This window comes from Myotis daubentonii, chromosome 15 (assembly GCF_963259705.1).
Source record: "Myotis daubentonii chromosome 15, mMyoDau2.1, whole genome shotgun sequence".
Classification (NCBI taxonomy): Eukaryota; Metazoa; Chordata; class Mammalia; order Chiroptera; family Vespertilionidae; genus Myotis; species Myotis daubentonii.
Genome location: NC_081854.1, coordinates 26,850,581 through 26,868,323, shown reverse-complemented (window position 1 = coordinate 26,868,323; position 17,743 = coordinate 26,850,581).

The following is a 17,743-nucleotide window of genomic DNA, read 5'->3' as shown; positions in this document are numbered from 1 at the left end:
ATGTATTAGGTAGAGCTGGTATGTCTCCTGGATTTGGTAGAGTGACCTTGTATAGTAGGTGTCCTATAGGGCCAAATGGCTCAGCTTCCCCAGTCACCTGAGGTAGGCACTCTAGGTGGGCCTTTGTGTGGGCTGTGTGCACAGTCATGTAGTTGAGCCTTGATTGCTGTTGACATCACTGGAAGGAGCTGACCTTCAGGCCAATGGCTGTGAGGACCAGCTGTGACTACAGTGGGAGAGCTGCTGTGCAAGAAACAGCCCTATGGAGCAGAACTTGCTTCAGTGGGGCTTTGGTGCTCACTGAGTTTGTCTCTTGAGTGTGTTGCTTGTGGATGTGTAGAGTTGTAATCTGGTATGGTCTGAAGCTCACCACCAGGAACACTGGCTCTGGGGCCTCCCGAGAGGGCCACCCTGCAGGAGCTACAGAGTGTTCTGCAGATGGCTGCTATTTATATTGGGCATGGAAGTGCCCAGGTGAGGCCCAGCTGTGAAGCAAGGCAGGCTGGTGCTAGTGCTGGGTCTTGGGCCTTTTATTGATAAGCATGCTGACACCAGCTGATGCTTGTTTCAGAGATTTTTAGCAGAGTCTGAAGCCTGAGCCAGGACAGCACATTCATATGGAAAAGATGCTGCAAACAGCTTGGGCTGGGGCTGAAAATTAGGTGGGACAGGGTCTCAGGGATTCAGTAGGGCAGAGCAAACAGTGTGATCTAGGCTAATGGAGAGTAAGATATGACTTCCAGTGAACCCTGTAACAGGGGAGGTTCCAGCACAGGAGCAATGACCACTGTAAGCACCTTTGTCTGGGAGAAAGCTGCCCCCAAGTTCCTTCCCTGATGCCAGATAATCCAGTTTCTCCCTGTATGTGTCTGAGTCCCCCTAAGCCACCCAGTGCTGGAGCTCAGAGAGATCGATTTTGAGTAAGTTCATGTGCCAGCCCTTTAAGAAGAACACCTGGGTCTCCAGCAGCCTCCCTGTTGTGTCACTCAGCCACAGTACCTACTGGTTTTCATAGCCCATAGCTCTGGAACCCTGGACTGGGGGTCTGGTGTGGGACTGGGATCCCTTGCTCTTCACGGGTGGCCTCCACCCCCAAGATATCCTTCCAGATTAAAAAAAAAAAGCACACATGGGTGTCAGACCAGCCCGTTCCATGCCTCTACCCCTCTGACTAGTCTCAATATGCTTTCCTCTTTGCTTCTTTGGTTTTAGGACTTCCATTCAGCCAGCTTTCTGGTGGTCCTGAATGATGCTTGTTCTAGTTTAATTGTAATTTTTTTCAAGAAAAATGATCTTAAATATAATAATGTTACATGCAATAAACACCAATTATTCAAGAAAAATGATCTTACATATAATTATATTACATGCAATAAACATAAATATTCCAAGAGTAAAAGGATTTTAAGTATAATAATATTAGCAAAATTGTACTAACAGAATTGTATCACAAAAGTTTAGGAAATATTAAAAATCTGCAAATAACAGGATTAATTCTATTATATTCTAGTATATTTCCCCCCATCTGGCTCTATTTTTGATCATCAGTTTATGTTGTTCATTATATTCCACAAATGAGTGAGATCATGTGATATTTATCTTTCTCCGACTGGCTTATTTCGCTTAGCATGATGCTCTCCAGGTCCATCCATGCTGTTGCAAATGATAAGAGTTCCTTCTTTTTTATTGCAGCGTAGTATTCCATTGTGTAGATGTACCACAGTTTTCTAATCCACTTATCTGCTGATGGGTGCTTATTTCCAAGTCTTAGCTATTGTAAATTGTGCTGCTATGAACATTGGGGTGCATATATCCTTTCTGATTGGTGCTAGTGCTGGGTCTTGGGCCTTTTATTGATTTCTGATTTCTTGGGATATATTCCTAGAAGTGGGATTCTTGGCTCAAATAGGAGTTCCAATTTTAATGTTTTTTTTTTAAGAAACGCCATACTTTTGTGAATGATCCATGTGCACTTGAGAAGAATGTATATTCTGCTGCATTTGGGTGAAATGTTCTATAAATGTCTATTAAATCCATCTGATCCAGTGTGTCCTTTAGAGTCACTGTTTCTTTGTTAAGTTTTTGTCTGGAAGATCTGTCCAGGGAAGTCAGAGGGTCATTAAAGTCCTCTACTATGACTGTATTGTTGTCAATCTCTCTGTTAAAGTCCTCTAGAAGTGTTTTTTTTTTTTTTTTAAAAATATATACTTAGGTTTACCTATATTGGGTGCATAAATGTTTACCAGGGTTATATCCTCTTGTTGGATCAATCCCTTTAGTATTATGTAGTGACCTTTGTTGTCTCTTGTGATGGCCTTCATTTTAAAGTCTATTTTGTTGGATATGAGTATTGTTACTCCAGCTTTGTTTTCTTTTCCATTTTCATGGAAATTTTTTTTCCATCCCTTCACTTTCATCCTGTGTGTATCTTTTGTTTTGAGGTGGGTCTCTTGTAGACAGCATATAGTTGGGTCATGTTTTTGTATCCATTCAGATACCCTATACTTTTTGATTAGAGCATTTAATCCATTTACATTTAGGTTTATTATTGATAGGTACTTATTTATAGCCATTTTAATTCTGTATGGCTAGGTTTCTCTCTCTGTTTCTTCTTCTCAGCAATCTCTTACAGCAACCCCTTTAGCGTTTCTTGTAATGCTGGGTTGGTGGTGATGAACTCCTTTAGCCTTTTTTTTGGGACTGGGAAGCTCTTTATTTGACCATCTATTTTGAATGATAGCCTTGCTGGATATAGTAATCTTGGTCTCAGATCCTTGCTTTCCATTCCCTTGAGTACTTCATGACATTCCCTCTGGCCTGTAGAGTTTATGATGAGAAATCAGGTGTCAGCCTATGGAAACTCCTTTGTAGGTAACAGTTTTCTTTTCTCTTGCTGCCTTTAAGAATCTCTCTTTGTCTTTAATTTTTGGCATTTTAACACATTGTTTGCGGGTAGTTTTTATCACGTGCTAACAGGTGGTGCGGGCCATTTTTCCTAATTTTTTGCGCAAATGGCAATGTTCAGTAAAATTACGATAACTTTAGTTTACGTATTTATACGTTACCTACATTCTACCGCTAGTCTATAAAAAACGTATTAATACATGTCCCGCGCTCTACTACACTAGTAGAACGTATAAATACGTAAAACGTATAAATACGTTTCCCGCATACAATGTGTTAATTATGATGTGTCTGGGTTTGTTTGGGTTCTTCTTGTTTGGGGCTCTCTGTGACTCCTGAACTTGTGCGACTTTTCCCTTTACCAGATTAGAGAAGTTTTCTACCATTATTTCTTCAAACACCTTCTCTATTCCTTCTCCCTTTCTGCCTCTTCTGGCACACCTACTATTCTAATATTGTTACGTTTCACATTGTCCCACAGCTCCCTTAAGCTGTCCTCCTGTTTTTTATTTGTTTTTTTCTTTTTGGTTCTCTAATTGAGTGATATTTTCAACCCTGTCTTTTAATTCACTGATTCCATCCTCAGCTTCCCCTAATCTGCTGTATATTCCTTCCAATGTATTCTTTATTTGTGATATGTTGTTCTTTATCTCAGAATATTCTTTTTTCATAGTTACTATATTTTTTTTCATACTGTTGAGCATTTTTAACATTACTCTGAACTCTGTTTCAGATAAATTTCTCTCTGCTTTATTTATCTCTTCTTCTGGAGAATTCTCTATTTCTTTTATTTGGGGGTTGTTTCTTTGTCTCCTCATTTTGGCTTTCTGTTTGGGTTTGTGACTATGTATTAGGTAGATCTTCTACACATCTCAATCTCTAGTGCAGGACAGTGTTAAAGGCTGTTTCTGACTAATTGGATCAGGCAAAGACTCAAAGCCTCCAGAGACTGCCTCTGTCTACAGATTAATAGGATTCTGACCTTAATTGCCCCCAGGTACTTGTCTTCACTGTGGTGAGAGTTTTTTCAACAGGGTGGGGCAGTTGCTTCTGCCTGGAGGCTAATTGTTACTTTTAATCGCTTAAGTGGCCTCAGGGCAAGGTGTTTTCCAATACAGTGTGTCAACTGTCTTCCCCCACAGGCAAGGCAGTTGTCTATGTGGGAAAGATGTCCTCCACTCCGTGAGGGAATGACTCAGTCCAGGAAACTTGGGGTGTCTGCCTTCTGAGCTCTATCTCTCAAGTCCCCAGTCCTGGTTCTGCTCTCATAGCTCCTCTGCCAGAGCACAAAGTGGGTGGCTCCACAGGGAATTTTTGTGCATTGGCCCTTCAAGAGAGTGCCCGAACTTTCAGCTGTCACTCCCTGGCAGACAACACCCCACTGCTTTTCACAGCTAGGTGTTATGTGGGTACCCTCCTCAGTTTTGATGCTCTCTGCTGGGGAGCCCAGCTTTGGGATTAGATCCCAGAGTTCTCAGTGGCACCCCCCCGACAGCTGAGATATCTCTCTGGGACTTCAGTTGCTGTCTGTGGGTGCCCGGCCAGCCCTTTGGTGCCTCTGCCCCTCCTACCAGTCTCTATGCGGTCTCCACCTTTGGTTCTTGGGTATCAGGGTTCTCTCCTGTGAGTTTCCTGTTGATTTTTCAGGAAGCCTTTCCACATTTCAGTTGTAATTCCAGCTTGTTTCTGGGAGCATGTCCGTGCAGCATCCTCCTACTCTCCCATCATTTTAAAAAATAGTTTACTTGTGCCCTGGCCAGTTTGGCTCAGTGGATAGAGCATCGGCCTGCGAACTGAAGGGTCCCAGGTTCAATTCCGGTCAAGGGCATATGCCCAGGTTGTGGGCTCAATCCCCAGTGGGGGGCTTGCAGGAGGCAGCCGATCAATGACTCTCTCTCATCATGGATGTTTCTATCTCTCTCTCCCTCTTCCTTCCTCTCTGAAATCAATAAAAATATATTAAAAAAAATAAAAAATAAAAAATAGTTTAATTGTAACTTTGATGTGGTTGTGGAAGGCAGCACATACAGGTGTTTATTCTGCCATTTTGGTTCTCCTCTCTCTTTCTATCTTTCTAATTTGGATAGCACTTAATGCTATCATTTTCCTTCAAAATTTTATATGTGGCATTTTAATTATTTTAGTTCCATATATTATCTAGTTGCTATTATGATATCTTTTTGGACTCATGTGTTATTTAGAAACTGGAGGCCCAATGCAGGAAATTCATGAACGGGGGAGGGAGGTCCCTCAGCCTGGCCTGCACCCTCTCCAATCTGGGACCCCTCGGGGGATGTCCAACTGCCTCTCACTATCCGGGACCACTGGCTCCTAACCACTAGCCTGCCTGCCTGCCTGATTGCTCCCCTGCTGGCCTCATTGCCCCTAACTGCCTCTGCCTTGCCCCGCACCCGGGACCCAGAATTCCCTCCTCTGGCCAGTTGCCAGGACCTGGACTGCCCTCCCTCTGGCCAGCCGCAGGCACCCAGAACCTGGGCTGGCTTTGCCCGGGCCAGCTGCAGCCACAGGGGATCATGGATGGGTGGCTTCACCCGTGCCACAGCCACAGGTGACTAGGATTGTGGGGTGGGCGGCTTGTCCCTCTCCCGGGCCACAGGTGCAGGCACAGCCGTTGGTGCCCAGGACCACAGGGTGGGTGGCTTGTCCTGAGAAGGCTAACCCCTATTTTGTAAAACTACTGTTCGGAATTCTCTGCTATTTTTTAGATGGCCTCTTATTCTAAAAAAATAACTTTGCTTTCTAGCCTGCTTTAGCTTGTTTCAATAATGAGGAGGATAAACTTAGCTGTCTGACCTTGTAGGCCAGAGACTAGATATGCCCATACTCTCAATGCCATGCCAGATGTATTTTTTAATTGGATAGAACTGTGTAGTTTCCAAGGCCACCAGCAAGATAACCACTAAACACATGTAGGGCTGGATCTTTAATAAAAAGGGAACTTCTGCTTGTAGCTCTGCTTAGAATTTGAATTCTTTTTCTCTAAGCCCACCGCGGTGAATAAAATGTGACTCCAAACTCTCCGGACATTGCTTGACTTATTCTGGTTCTCTGTAAGAGTCCCTCTCCTGGGCTGCAGGCTCAGCTGCTGGCGCCCGGGACCACGGGGACTATGGGGCATGCGGATTGTCCCGCTCCCGGGCTGCAGGCGCAGGCACAGCTGCTGGCACCCAGGACTGCAGGGCAGGTGGCTTGTCCCTCTCTCGGACTGCAGCCTGGCTGGTCCCCATTCCTCTCTCATGACCTCATTTGTGTCTGGCTGGTACCCATTCCTCTCTCCCCAGTTTTAGTGTCTGAGTCTTTCCAGTGTGAGGGCATGATGACCATTTGCATATTAGCTCTTTCTTATTATATAGGATGTGTTTCTTAATTTTCAAATACAGCATGTCCTCAAAAAATGTATGCACACTTTAACAGCTGATAGCTCAATTTTGAAAATGAAATGTATTTTAATAAACACTGCCTTTATAATTATTCAAAGTGTGTGTGTGTAATAATCTACACTAATAAAAGAGAAAAATGGTAATTGGCGTACGGCGCTACCCTTTTCATTGGCTAATCAGGGCTATATGCAAATTAACTGCCAACAAAGATGGCGGCTAATTTGCATATGTAGACACAATGCAGGGAGGCGAAAGGGAAAGCAGGAAGAAGCCCCCTGCCACTGACAGTGATCAGAAACCCAGGGGGGAGCTAAGAGGGGGGGGCAGGGCAAAGGCAGCCCTGGGGCCGCCTTTGCCCTGCCCCTCAGCCATGATCAGAGAATCAGGCGCCTTTGCCACCCTGGCCAGTGATAGCAGGAAGTAGGGGTGGAGCCAGCGATGGGAGCTGGGCACGGTCGAAGCTGGCAGTCCCGGGAGCTAGGGGCCCCTTGCCTGGGCCTAAAACGGAGCCCACGATCGTGGGGCCGCTGCTGCCCGGGACAGACGCCTAGGCCAGAGGCGTTAGGCCTGGGCAGGGGCAGAGCCTGCAACTGCGGGGAGCTGGGGGTCCCCTGCCCAGGACTAATGCTTCGGCCAGAGGTGTTAGGCCTGGGCAGGGGCAGAGCGGGAGATGGCGGGGAGCTGGGAGTCCCCTGCCCAGGCCTAATGCCTCGGCCAGAGGCATTAGGCCTGGGCAGGGGCGGAGCCTGCAACCTTGTGGAGCTGGGGATCCCCTGCCCAGGCCTGACACCTCTGCCGGAGGCCTCAGGCCTGGTCAAGGGGCCGATCCGGTGATTGGTGATCGGAGGATGATGAGGGTCAACTCCTCTGGCCGAGGCATCAGGCCTGGGCGGGGGGCTGGGGGTCCCCTGCCCAGGCCTGATGCCTGGGCCAAAGGCATCAGGCCTGGGTGGGGGGCGGAGCCGGGGATTGGGGGGATATGATGGTCCCCTTGCCCAGGCCTGAAGCCTGGGTCAGAGGCATCAGGCTTGGGCAGGGGGTGGAGCAAGCGATCAGAGGGAGATGGGGGTCCCCTGCCCAGGCATGATTCCTGGGCCAGAGGCCTCAGGCCTGGGTGGGGGTCAGAGCCAGTGATCGGGGGGAGATGGGGGTCCCCTGTCCAAGCCTGACACCTCTGGCGGAGGCGTCAGGCCTGGGCAAGGGGCCGATCAGGCGATCGGAGGGTGATGGGGGTCTACGCCTCTGGCCGAGGCATCAGGCCTGGGCAAGGGGCAGAGCCAGCAATCGGAGGGGTCTGGGGGTCCCCTGCCCAGGCCTGATGCCTGGGCCAGAGGCATTAGGCCTGGGCTGGGGGCAGAACCAGTGATGGGGGGAAATGAGGGTCCCCTGCCCAGGCCTGACACCTCTGTCAGAGGCGTCAGGCCTGGGCAAGGGGCCGATCCTGCGATTGGAGGGTGATGGGGGTCAACGCCTGAGGGCTCCCAGTATGTGAGAGGGGGCAGGCTGGGCTGAGGGACACACACACACACACACACACACACACACACACACAGTGCACGAATTTCGTGCACCGGGCCCCTAGTATATATATAATTTTTAAAATATATTCCACTGATTTTTCACAGAGAGGAAGGGAGAGGGATAGAGAGCCGGAAACATCGATGAGAGAGAAACATCAATCAGCTGCCTCCTGCACACCCCCCACTGGGGATGTGCCCACAACCAAGGTACATGCCCTTAGCCGGAATCAAACCTGGGACCTTTCAGTCCGCAGGCTGACGCCCCATCCACTGAGCCAAACCGGTTAGGGCATGTGCATATATTTTTGGACATCGTATATATGAATTTTTCTAGTAATATTTTTGTTATTGATTTCTGATTTAATTTTATTGTGATCAGAGATTGCATTTGTTTACCATTAAAAACTTTAACATTGTATCGACACTATCTTTATGTCCTAGACTGTGATGAAATTTTGTAAATATTTCATGTGTGCTTAAAATAATGTATATTTTTTCCTTATGGGTACAATTTTTTTTTTTATATTTTATTGATTTTTTACAGAGAGGAAGGGAGAGAGATAGAGAGTTAGAAACATCGATGAGAGAGAAACATCGATCAGCTGCCTCCTGCAGATCTCCTACTGGGGATGTGCCCACAACCCAGGTACATGCCCTTGACCGGAATCGAACCTGGGACCCTTCAGTCCACAGGCTGACGCTCTATCCACTGAGCCAAACCGGTTTTGGCTATGGGTACAATTTATTCATTAGTGCATCCAAGCTTAAACTGTTGTATTTTCCTAGTAAACTGAACTTTTATATTGTTAAGTTATGGCCATTTTTACCTCTAAAAATGTTTTTGTCCAATATTATTATAGCTACACTACTTTTCTTTGGTTAGTATTTTCCTGTTAAATCTTTTTTCACAAGTTTATTTTCAATCTTTCTTTATCCCTACATGTCAATTTGTCCGGTAACAGCATGTAGCTAGATATTTTCTGCATCTACTTTGGCTGCTTGTCTTTTAACTAGAGCTATTAGTCTTTTTACTTGTATTATAATTATGGATCTGTTTCTTATATTTCAGCCACAATATTTAGTGCACTTTCTCTTTGTCCCACTTTTTCATGCTTTTTTATCTGTTGCTCCTTATTTTGGATTGAGAGTTTTCCTTTGTCATTTTTAGATGTTATACATTCTTTCTATTTTAGATGCATGTGTAATGTATTGAAGTTTCTTGTCAGTATCTTTATTCTCCTTGAACAACACAAGGACTTTAGAACACCAGTTCCAGTCATCCATCCTGACTTTTAGGCCACTATTATTGTTGGTATAAGAAACATCCAAACTTGTAGATAATTTTTATGAGTTTATTTGAGCCAAATTTATGACAATTGCCAGGAAGAAAAATCTCCACAAATTGAGAAAATACTCTGCAGAATGGCAATTTTGCAACTTCTTTTAAACATTAGAATAAAAGGAGAAGATGTAAGGGGGGGTTACATGAAATCCATTGGTGGTAGATTAGGGAAGTGGGAAAAAGCAAAGTGGGAACTCTCAGATTGGATAAAGAGTAAAATGGAGAGATGCATGCTTCTTTTACATTGGTGGGTACCAGATAGTTACTAATTAACAATTACAACACAGAGATGTTATGCAGGGAACGAGATAACGAAGAACAGAGGTTGTGCCCTGAGTGGTCTGGAAAAGAAGATTGCTCTGACATTTCAAAGGTATGTTATCTTTGATGCAAACAAACAAACAAAAACAACGACAACAAAAAACAATGAACAGCTCACTTAGGTAAAGAGTCACCTTTGTCAAGGAAGCTGCAGGCCTAAGACATGACTACCTGCCATGACCCACTATTAGGAATTTGTATGTTCAGACCATCCCATATGGTTATTTTCAGTCCCTGAGTTTGTAAGGCCTGCCATGCAGGTCTTCCCTGAGCTTGTCAGGTTTAGTTTGTAGCTCCTATCTCACCTACAGTATTATGTATTTTAGTTCTAGTCTGTTTTTTCCAACCTGAAAAACAAAAATGTGTTTTATTCTTTCACTGTCCATTTAGTTCTGCCTACACATTCATCACTTCGATTGTTCATTATTCCACCTTACAGCTTATATTTTCTCTGAGATATTGCTCTTTTCTGCAAAGCTAAATTCTTTTCCTTTTTTTTAATCCTCACCTGAGGACATGCTTTTATTGATTTGAGAGAGAAAGACATGTGAGAGTGAAACATCAATTGTGTTGCCTCCCACACACACCTGGACCAGGGGTAATGCACCCCAATCGGGATCAAACCCACAACCTGGGTGTCTGTTCCTGAGGGGCCTGTGTCCTCTCCTGTGTGGCCAGTTCCCCTACTCCTTCCCTTTCTTTTCTCAGGTTTGCAGGGCAAGGCTAGTTGTTTCCTATAAAATTAGCCATACTTAAAATTTTTAACATATTTAAAAATAAAAGTAAAAAATATGCACTGTACCAATATATACAACAGAAAAAATTTTAGCCACACCAAACCCATCCTGTTTGGAGGAGTGTCCTTCTCACAGGCCTCACTGTGGAGCCAAATGAAACCTTTCCAGTTCCTCCCTTCTTTGGTCTCTTTGCAAGCAAGCATATATCACATTCTCATTTTAAGAATTTGCTTACTAATAATAAGAGAACCAATATGGTGGCATAAACAAATGCCTAAACTCACTGCCTCCCACAACTACATCAAAATTACAACTAAAATACAGAACAACCATCATCCAGAACCACCTGAAAGCTGGATGAATGGAAGTCCTATAACTAGAAAAGTAAAGAGGAAAGCACATTGAGACTAGTAGGAGGGGCAGAGGTGCAGAACGAACTGGTCTGACACCCACGTATGCTGTTTTTTTGTTTGTTTGTTTTAATCTGGAGGGATATCTTGGCTGTGGAGGCCACCCTTGAGGAGCAAGGGGCCCCAGTCCCACACCAGACCCCTAGTCTAGGGTTTCAGAGCTGGGAAGAGAAGTCCTCACAACTACCGGCCATAAAAACCAGTGAGGATTGTGACTGAGAGACACGGAGGCTGCTGGAAATGCAGGCATTCCTCTTATAGGGCCCATACACAAACTTACATAGGCCTGCTTCTTCTGAGCTCCAGTTCTGGGGGGACCCAGACACATATGGGGAGGAACTGGATTGTTTAGTATTGGGGCAGGAACTCAGGGCAACTTTCTTCCAGACAGAGGTGCTCATAAGGGTCATTGTCCCTGTGCTGGGACCTCCCTTGTTATAGGGTTGACTGGCAGCCATATTTGAGTCTCCATAAGTCTGGAACACACTATTTGCTCCACCCAGGGAATTTCCTGAGACCCTGCCCCATCCAATTTGCAGCCCCACCCAAGCTCTTTGCAGCAACTTTTCCTATTCTGTTCTGTTCTGGCTCAGGCTTCAGGCTTTGCTAAAATCTCTCAAACAAGATGCAGCTGGTGTTAGCATGCCCCAAATCTATCAATAAAAGGTCCCAATCCCAGCAATAGCACTAGTCTGCCTTGCTTCACAGCTATGCCTCACGTCCTGCACAGAAGCTCTCCCACTGTAGTCGCAGCTGTTCCTCACAGCCAATGGGATTGGAGAGCAACTCCTCCCAGAGACATCAAGGGAAATCAAGGCTCAACTACAAGAATGTGCTCACAGCTCACACAGGGGCACACCTAGAGTGCCCACCTCAGGTGACTGGGGAGGCTAGGCCACTGGGCCCTATTGGACACCTACTATACAAAGCCGCTCTACTTAATTCAGAGAAACAAACACAGGGGAGAAGCTAAAATGCAGAGACAAAGAAACATGTCACAAATGAAAGAAATGGAAGCAAGAAAACTACAGGATACATTGAGTTCAAAACCATGGTTATACGGTTGCTCAAGGATCTCCATGAGACTTTGAAGGATCTTAGTGAGAATGTCAAAGACATGAAAAAGGACCAGTGAGAAATTAAGTATTTAATTGCCCTAACCACCTCTGCCTGCAATTAAACACTAACTGAAATAAAGAACAATTTACAGGGATTCAACAGTAGAGTAGAGGATTCTGAGAATCAAATCAACAATTTGGAATATGAGGAAGAAGAGCAAAGAGAAAAAAAAAGAATCCAAAAATAATAAGATAGTGTAAGGAGCCTCTGGTACAACTTCAAGTGTAGCAACATTTGCATTATGAGAGTGCCAGAAGGGGGGGGGGGAGAGAGAGAGAGAGAGAGAGAGAGAGAGAGAGAGAGAGAGAGAGAGAGAGAGATTGAGAACCTATTTGAAGAAATAATGACAGAAAACTTCCCCTACCTGATGAAAGAAATAGACTTACAAGTCCAGGAAGCACAGAGAGTCCCAAACAAGAAGAACCCAAAGAGGCCCACACCAAGATACATCATAATTAAAATACCAAGGACTAAAGACAAAGATAAAATCTTAAAAGCAGCAAGAGAAAAGCAGTTAGTTACCTATAGGGAGTACCCATATGACAGTCAGCTGATTTCTCAACAGAAACTTTGTATGAAGTGGCAAAAAATTCAAAGCGATGAATAGTAAGGATCTACAACTAAGATTACCCAGCAAAGCTCTCATTTAGAATTGCAGATCAGATAAAGAACTTCACAAACAAGAAAAAGGTAAAGGAGCTCATCACCACCAAACCACTTGATATGAAATGTTGAAGTGTTTTTGAAGAAGACAAGAAGAAGAAGGAGAAGAAGAAGAAGAAGAAGAAGAAGAAGAAGAAGAAGAAGAAGAAGAAGAAGAAAACAGCAAAGAGATAAAAAATATGAATAAAATGGAAACTAATACACATCTATCAACAATTGAATATAAAAATCAAAATAAACAAACAAGAAATCTAATGAACAAAATAAACTGGTGAATAAAATAGAATCAGAGGCATGGAAGTGTGGAACGGACTGACAATCTCAGAAGGAAGGGAGATCGTGGGACAGGAAGAGATTAACCAAAGATCTTACCTATGGACATAGACAGTAGGGTGGTAAAGGCCTGGGGTGGGATGGGAACTGGGTGGAGGGGGACAATGGGGGGATAAAGGGGAACACCTGTAATACTCTCAATAATAAAGATTTTAAAAAAAGAATTTGCTTAGTAAGTGGTGTGTAAAATCACCCAGAGCTAAACAAAACCAACATAGGGACATGACAAGCATTCCAGAATTTTTATGTTTGTCCTAGCTCTATTTTCCAAGCATCTAATTTCCAGTATCTTGAACAGCATGGTTGTTGAAATCATGATCCATGGATACTTATTTAAACACTCTCCCCTCAGTCCCTAGAACATGTAATAGCTAAAACAGTAATTGGGCACTCACTGTGTGCCCCAGCCCAGCCTAAGCATTTTACTTCTATTATTGTATCTCATTAGATTAGAGCAGAGGTGGGCAAACTTTTTGACTCAAGGGCCACAATGGGTTCTTAAACTGGACCGAGGGCCAGAACAAAAGCATGGATGGAGTGTTTGTGTGAACTAATATAAATTCAAAGTAAACATCATTACATAAAAGGGTATGGTCTCTTTTTTTTTTAGTTTTATTCATTTCAAATGGGCCGGATCCGGCCCGCAGGCCGTATTTTGCCCACGGCTGGGTTAGAGTCTCTAAAACCCTTGAGGTGGGTAATAACATTTTCCACACTTCAAATATGAGGGCTGTGACTGGGTCCACCTGTCCATGGCTCACTTCCCATTTTCTAGAAGAGCAGCCTACAAGGTGTGTCAGTGGGAGGGGAGACAACCTAGAAGACCACTGCAGTGTCTCAAAAGGCTCTCCACCATAACTACTGAAATGAAGCCTCTAATATCTTCCTTGAGGAGTTCTCAGTCTGGGAAGAATACTGGATGGAAGTTCTCATTATAAATGCCTCCAAAACAGTTATTTTCCACAGAAAATATTGTATTTGTTCCTGACACATCCTTGCAGGAAAAAAAAAAATGTGGTTCTTTAAGTTTTGAGAAATAGAACAGGCCATCCTTTCTTAGACTGTCTGTGCCCTTCCTTGCAGTGTTTAGAGTCAGAATCCTATATAATAAAGAGCTAATATGCAAATGGTCGTCATGCCCTCATGCCGTCATGCCATAAAGGCTCAGACACTCAACACTGAGGAGAGAGGAATGGGGACCAGCCAGGCACAAATGAGCTCGTGAGAGAGGAATGGGGACCAGCCAGACTGCGGCCCGGGAGAGAGATAAGCTGCACGCCCCATGGTCTTGGGCACCAGCAGCTGGGGCTGTGGCCTGGGAGAGGGACAAGCCACCCACCCTGCCCTGGTCTTGGGTGCCTGCAGCTGCAGCCTGGGTGAAGCCACCTGCCCATGGTCCCCTGAGGCTGAGGCCGGCCCAGGAGAGCTGGCCCAGGTCCTGGGTGCCTGTGACTGGCTGGAAGAGGGAATGCTAGGTCCCGGTGTGGGGCAAGGCAGAGCTGGTTAGGGGTGATCAAGCCAGCAGGGGAGCAGTTAGGGGCGATCAGGAAGGCAGTCAGAGGTGGTTAGGGTGATCAGGCAGGCAGGTAGAAGTGGTTAGGGTGATCAGGCAGGCAGGCAGAGGGGTTAGGGGTGATCAGGCAGGCAGGCAGGCAGGCAGGCGAGCGGTTAGGAATCAGTGGTCCCAGATTGTGAGAGGCAGTCAGACATCCCCCATGGGGTCCCAGATTGGAGAGGGTGGGGGCCGGGCTGAGGGACCCCCACTCCCCTCCCCCCGCCCCACCCCCATGCACAAATTTTGTGCACCGGGCCTCTAGTAAAATATATAAAATGAGAAGGCAAAACAGAAAACTAGGTGCTGGGAGAAAAGCTGGGGAGAAGGAAGAAACCTTTGGAAGGCCTAGTCTTTAATCCTCTGGTTGACACAATGCAAATATATCCATCTTCATCCCTCCTGCCCTTGTCAAGGTGCTGAGTCCTTGGGAACTCAAGGCACATGAAGAGTCCTCCCCAGATAGCCCAAGTTTTTAGGACAGGAAATGGTCTTGGACAGGGTGTCTGCTCTGAGAGCAGCAGCACCAACACTTGGATCCAAGATGCTGGAGAGACAAAGCAGAAGTTCATGAGAAACAGAGGCCCCAGTAACACTGTCTGGGTTAAGGCAGAAGGTGGCTGGGAGGAAACAGCCAGTTAGTACCTGAAAAAGCATCAGTTATGTAGAAAGGAATCTGAGTCTAGCCCAGAGGAAGGACTCTCAGATTGGGCAAACAAGGAACTGAAGGGGAGGACTTCAGAACATTTGGGACTTTCCAAGGTGAAGAGTGTGGGAGGGGATTTGTTAAAATCAGACACACTTGAGTAAGAAACCTTACATTTATAGAGTGTGGGTGAGATATGGTAATAAGTCAACTTACCAAACACACGTGGATACAGAGAAAAAAACCAGAAGTCACAGTTCAATGGAAACAGATAGATACAGTCAGGAAACCATGAAATATCTGGGGAAAGCAAGTATCACTTTATTGCTTATTATTGTCATAAGCCCGTACTCTCCTGAGTACCCACAGAAGAGTGGAAAGTGGAAGTCAGCATTGACTCTTTTTGCATCAACTCTTCATATGGGAGAATGCCACGGAAATGGTATAAAATCTGGACCCCTCAACCCACTGCGCTGGCCCCGCTGGGAGGAGACTCCAGTGGGCAGTCTCATGATGCTGCTACCCCCCCGAATTTGGGGGAGGCAGGAATAAAGAAGCAGAAGGTTTTCAGCCCACAGAGCTTTCAGGATAGGAAACATGGGGACCTTCACGTGGAGTTCTTAGTAACCCTGTTCTGTTTTGAGATTTCATTTCCACACACCAGCCCTTCCCATGTTTCCAAGGACATTAGTTTGTAATAAGTTTCCTTCTCTCCATAGCCCGAATGCCAACCATCAACTTTACTCAAAAATCTGTCTGGAAGGCAGAGATCAGAAAAGGTCAAGCCCTGGTCAGTGTTCCCAATGGTTAGAGCCTCAGCCCACACACTGAAGGATCTTGCATTTGATTCCAGGGCAAGGGCATGTACCTAGGTTGCAGGTTCGATCTCTGGTCCCAATTGGGGCCCAGCAAGAGCCAAGTTTCCTCCTCCTTCTCCTTCTTGTCCTCCTCCTCCTCCATCCCTTTCTTCTATTCTCTTTAAAAAGCAATGAGGAAAAAAATATCCTCAGGTGAGGAATAACAAAAAAACACAAAACCCCACACAAAAGAAAAAAAATGTGAAGACAATACTGACTGTAAGCCCAGGTGCCCATATAACTCAGCCTTTAGAAAGAACCTTGCACCAACCTCGTTGTTTCTGGAAAGCACTAATCCTGTGCAGGGAAAGAAGGGTGGGTTCTGGGAAAAGATGTGCCCTACGAAGTGAGGGACATCTTGACAGCTAAACATCTAATCCTCATTGCCATGCTAAGGATCCGCAGGGTCAGCCCTGCTCTGTTTGCCCAGCTGCCTGATGAACCTCTCCATCTGGAGGTTCCACATGCATCTCCAACAAGTTTTCCTAAATAGAACTTTTGATGTTTTTCTGCAAAACTTTTCTTATTTCAGTCTTCCACTCCTCCTCCATTGGTAAACCAAAGGCTGAGCCTCATGCTGGGCCACGCTCCTACATATAAGCTGACAGGCAAGAATCATGCACATATAGATATAGATATATCATAATTAGGTCTATTTAATTAGGACAGTGTGCCTTTTGCACAGAAAAAGATGAATGAATGGATGGATACTTGATGTGTGACAGAGAAACACAAGGAGACATGTAAATGAATGTTCATAGCAGCACTATTTGTAACATTGCAAACTGGGAAGCCTTCGAAAGTCCACTAACATAATCGATAAGTATATAGTAGTATTTATCTACAATTTATTTCATAAGTGGAATATTATCAATATTAAAATGAACAATCTCACCTATACACAATAAGGTGTATGATTCACAAGCCTAAGGTTAAATGGGAAAAGCCAATATAAAAGAATTAGGAACCTGTTATTCTATTGATATGAAGTTCAGAAATAGGCAAAACTAAACTAGGGTGTTGGGGAACGCGCACTCAAGTAGTAAAAATCTAAAGGAAGGGAAAATTACAGAAGTCAGGATGTTATTTGGAGGGTTCGACTGGGGAGGACTTGCGGCTTCCAGGGCTGAGGGCGACATGCTTTTTTTTTTTTTTTTTTACCAGGTCTTTCCTTTATAATTATTCAGTGAGTGGTATGTATATTTTATGTTCTTTCCTGTGTGTATTAGCTATCACAAAAAGGTTTTTAAAAACAGAAAATACCAAATGAAAAAAAACTAACAAACTATAAAAGAACTTTTCAAGAAACTTTATTTTTAAAAAGTACCTAACACATGATGGTAATAGTTGCACAACAATGAGAAAGTACTTAACACCCCTAAACTCTAACCTAAAAATGGTTACTATGGTAACTTTTATGTTATTGCATTTTATCACGATTTTTAAAAATACCTAAACACACAGAAGTGACATTAAAACATACTAATAGCCCAACCTGTGTGGCTCCATGGTTAAACAGCAACCTATGAACCAGGAGGTCACGGTTCGATTCCTGGTCAGGGCACATGCCAGGGTTGTGGGCTCGATCCCCAGTACGGGGCAGGCAGGAGGCAGCCGATCTATGATTCTCTCTCATCCCTGATGTTTCTATCTCTCCTGCTCCCTTCCTTTCTGAAATCAATTTTTTAAAAATATGTTTTTAAAAAAATACCCAACTACCTGGAGAGTGACCCCAAGTGAACATTTTGGGAAACTCCTTATTGCAAAGATATCAGTTGCTGGTTATAGGGTAACAATTAAATTTCAATTGCTGATTTTCCCCTCTTGGAACTTGACAAGCTGACTACAAGATTGAAGGCTTGCTTTACCAGATATCAAGACTTACTTTAAAGCTAAAGTAATTGAGGCAATCTCTTATAGACCCAGGGCTAGACAGAT